The sequence below is a fragment of the Nannospalax galili genome, unplaced genomic scaffold, assembly GCF_000622305.1.
Source record: "Nannospalax galili isolate Female #2095 unplaced genomic scaffold, S.galili_v1.0 scaffold430, whole genome shotgun sequence".
Classification (NCBI taxonomy): Eukaryota; Metazoa; Chordata; class Mammalia; order Rodentia; family Spalacidae; genus Nannospalax; species Nannospalax galili.
This window is the reverse complement of record NW_008328607.1, coordinates 761,092-765,946: the sequence shown is the minus strand read 5'-3', so window position 1 is coordinate 765,946 and position 4,855 is coordinate 761,092.

Below are 4,855 nucleotides of genomic sequence, written 5' to 3'. Positions count from 1 at the left end.
GTGCTGTGAGCCGAACAGCAAGGTGCTAGAAGATGATATAGCTAAAATCCAAGTCTGCCCCTTCCATCAGCAGGGGCCCCTGCTAGAGAGACCAGTTAGGCCTCTACAAAGACTGTGACCACAGCCCTGGCAATGGATCAGACCCTTTGGTCCTAAGTTCTATTGTAGCAGTGGTATGTTAACTACCTATGTTCCCATAGGCATGTGGGCTTTCATCTCTGTGGATCTTTTTCTTTCTTGGGAAATACATGCTGCAAGGACCTGGCTATGAGACTCCGAGCCTCCGCTCTTCTGGCACTTTACCCTTCATCACACATCACTCTGTGAGACAAGTTTTTCACATCTCTGTGGCAGGCACAATACAGAAATCCAATACTTAAAGTTTACTTTATTCAAATGCTCTAAGCTCTGGAGATACTTTTGTTTTCTAGAGGTTCTGGAGGTTTTTACCCAGGGCTTTGCACGTTAGGCAAGCGATCTACCACTGAGCTACAACTCCACACTGAGCTACAACTCCAGCCCTGATATTCTGAGAAAGTATCTAGCTATATAGTCCAGGCTAGTGTGGAACTGGCAGTCCTCTTGCCTCAGTCTTCAGAGTGATGGGATTACAGGTGTGAACCAGCATGCCTGATTTGGAGCTTCTTTTATTTAAAGAAAGCCAATGATAAATGCTAGAAAAAATGTTTATAATTATTCCATAACTGAATTTAATCTAAAAAACCTAGAATGTAATTTCACTTAACTTTTAACTGCTGAGGGCTAGAGCTCACATGCTGCCTTTTTTATTTATCTGTGAAAAGCAGAGGCTGGTTTGTTTTCTCCAAGGGAGCAAGCTAGTGATAGACTCATAGTCATTCTGGCCAGAACTGTGCTCTTTACCCCATCCCCCGGCCCTCTGCTGCCAGAGAATCTCCCCATTTCAGTTTAGTGTAGCCATCACCAGCTCCCATGACTGAATAACCCCAAAGGGCTAATTTGGGAGGAGTTGAGGGAACCCAATGGGGCTTTGTATCTGTGATTCATTTCTGTTGACCTTACAGAAATGATGGATGGCACGGAATAACACATCCAGGTTTTGGGGCCTGATATTTGCTAACTGCATAGCCAGGGCCCTTTGGCTTTCACTGAAGGGGAAACTTAAGTAATAACTGAGATTAAGTGACTCATCTTGAGGTCAAACAGTAAGTCAGGAATAGAATGAGAGTTGGAACCACAGCTCAGAAGAGATGCAAAATCTAAGACTTGAAGAGAGAAAAAAGATAGAGTTTGGGAAGATGAGTTATTACTCACTTTCCTCCCACTGCAGTGACAGACATCTCTGGCTGTGGATTATTCTCTGGGTTAATAATTCATTCTAAACCTCAGTAATAAATTAAGAGTGTTCATGCACACACACACACACACACACACACACACACACACATCTTTGGGTGATAGTTCGGTGTTCTGTTCTAGAAGAAAAATGAAGCCACCTGCAATGTTAGAGGAGCTCAAATCAATTCAGCAAGAATTTAGTTAGCATACATTGTGTGCCAAACATTGGGTCAGTCCTCTGAACTCAATATTGGAAACTTTAATGTGACCCAATACCGACCCACAGGGAACTTGGACTCTAGTGCCCAAGCACTGACATTTTTATTATTGGCCCAATTCTCTTTGGGGCTGGCATAATGGTGAGAGGAACAGAGATTAGATTTTGACTTAAAAGTATTAAAAATACACGATGTTCCCAAAGGCACAAATGACTATTTTTCATTCAGCCAGATGAGCTGGTGAATGCCAGCATGTACACACTGCCATCAGCTGCTGTCCTTTAGTTGTAGACTTGGAAAGTATATTGTAAATCCTTCAGTGAGATGTTTTGGCAGGAATTTTTATCCATATATTATTAACAGCAAAACTAAAACTGAGGACACGTCCACTCCAATGCACAGGGAGGACCTCACTGGGAATGTTAGACACTGGAGCTTCGTTCAAGTGCTTTTGGTCCAACTAAATCTCATTTCTCAATCAGGCATAATCTTGTAAGTAGCTTTTCTGTTTGGGGTAAATAAAGTAGCCCTGGCATTTCCTTGCCCAGGCACTTTCTGTGTTTTTCATTATTGTTACATTTTTGGAGATTATGACAGTTCCAAGACTGTGTGAATATATTCAGCAGCAAAATTCTATTGGAAAAAGCATCACACACATGGTCTATGTAGCCCATTCATTTGACAAATATTTATTGAGCTCCCCTCTAGATTTAGTACATCTTACTTAGACCAATGAGCCCCAGCTCTCCTCATGTGTGAAATGGGAATACTGATAACTACCTCATACAGCGTTGATGGATATGAGGGACTCAACTGTGTGAAAGTTCTTAGTCTAAGACCCATGTAGAGGAGGGATTCAGTAAGCAATGCTAGAAGAGAAGGGACGACTCAACTGTGTGAAAGTTCTTAGTCTAAGACCCATGTAGAGGAGGGATTCTAGCAATGCTAGAAGAGAAGGGATACACATATCAACGAGATGCTCCTTCCCTCCCTTCTTCAAGTTGCTTTTTCCATTCCTGTTTTCATTAAAAGGTGCAATTTTGATGTTGCTATTTTTTGAGAAAAGGACAGAAGCTACCCCTTGGGCATGCCTTCATATTCGTGTCTTTTGATGTCTGTCTGTCCTCTTCCTTAGTTAGCTCGTGGGTCTGGGAGTATCATCCGTCCCTCTTGCTTGTCAGAAGAACTCCTCCAGGAAGATCCTGGTCCATTCCTTCCCGAGGAACTCCTGCTGTCCAGAGCATTCTCTTCCCAACTCGGAGTACTTCACCTTCCATGTGCAGTGAAGTTGACTCTCCTCGGGGCTCCTATTTGACGTTCAACTGTGACCTTCTTCTGCTCCCTTTCTCCTTTTCTTCAGAGCTCCAGAAGATGGGGCGCCTGCTCCCTTTCTCTACTTTCTCCGCCATCGCTTGCTTTTCAAGCCTCTGCCCTCTGGTTCTGTCCTCCTATCCCTGAGGTAGCTCTTGCTGTCATTCATTTCCAAACCTGTTGGACGCTATTTCACCTTATTGTGGGTTCCTAATGCTTTTTTAATTTGGTAGGGCATCGTGAATGCTACATGCTGATGACGCTGTAAAACTTCCGCTTCCTTTGTGGGACTATTTCCATTTTCCACCTCATTTTCTAAGGCCATCGACTACTTTAGGGGTTCCTTATCCATTACCCCTGGGGATCCATCCAAGTCCCACAGAAGCTCAGACACAGCATGTCCAACGATTAACTTGTGCTCTTCTTTATCTCCTCAAAGTTCCATATTTTTATAGTCCCTCCCTTAGCGTGTGGTGCCGCCCAGACACTCTCTTAAGTCACACCTCCCCCTGCTTCATGTGTGCACAATTGACAACCAACTCCTATGGACTTTATGTCTCAAATTGTTGACCTAGCTGATCAAACATATGACTTCTGACTGTACTCTTATCTTCGCACTGTTACCAGCGCTTTCTATTGCTGCTTTGCTCTGCTTTCCCCTCATCGCGCTGCCAACAGAGTGAGCCCTGCAACAACTAACGCACCCCCTACGTACAGATACAGCAAGTGACACCTAAGTGCTGCAAGTCTTCAGAGACAGGACGCGCAGCCCTTGATAGAAGGGCAAGGGAGGCCTTTCCTGGAAGAAAAGACCTAGAAAAATCACAAAGATCGCCAACCTCCATTTAAGTAGGTAATTACTCAGGCATTTTCCTGGCTGGAAAGGTGCATCCAGAAGACTCCAAGCTGCTGAAACAGTGGACTGTTCAAGGCAAATAGCAAGGTGCTTCAGTGTTCCTGAAATCTGAGGAACCGCAGGTTCAGGCTTTCTCTTTTGAGCACAGTTCACACTGACCCATATCTGTGGGATAGGTGTCAAGTTCGGCCCCTGACTCTACCAGAGTGCTCCCTGACCTCGCCTCACACTTCCCATCTTCTTTCAACCTGAGAGGCAAGCTTATTCTCAGCACCCTTCAGGGAGGGATTATTTGCTGTCTCTTGGAAGAGAAATCCGAGAAGGGCAGCAGTGTGGGCCTCTCATGCAGGCAAAGGACTTCTATGGCTCCCAGAACTGACTTCCTAACAGAATTTGTTTCAGTCTGTAAGGATACTGAAGTGTTTTAGACAATCGTCCATGCTTTGAGTATTTTAAACTTCATTTCAGGACATAGCAATAAAGACCGGCCAATACTTCCATTCTGAGTAATATCAGGTATTTTTCTCAGTGTGCTCACTTGCAAATGTTTAACAGCTTACTTACCCTCCCTCATCTCAATCCACCCAGGATAGAAAAATAAATATTTCCCTTGCTTCCCTTAGTCCACATTCTCTATTGGACAATGGATGAGCACTAGACCTAATTACATAAAGAATTACACATGTGAACATGTTACAAACACTAAATGATACCAGTGACAAGCCTTATTATGCTTATGCTATCTAGACATAATTTCATTTGAATAACGCATAATTTATAAACTTGCTTTATAATCATGCCCCCCCCCGCCCCAACCCAAAGAAACAACCCCATTATCTCCTTCTTGACTGTAAGAATTGAGGAGCCGGCAGCAGGAAAAGACAACTGAAGGGAAAGGTCACAGGCATCGATTTGATTGTTCAGGCAGATGATTAAGCGCCTCTGCAGACGCAGCCCCCCGGGCCACGGAAACCACAGCTCAATTTAAGACTTTCCCAGGTTTCCCCCTTTATTTCTACAACCGAATCTTTGCCTCACAGGCACAGATCACTAGCCAGCTAACTTTATTCAACTGTAGTTTGCCCTCTTTATTCAGGATTAGCCAATAGGGAATAGTTTGTGCATGTCCGTGTCTTTCTAGGCTGGTATTTCT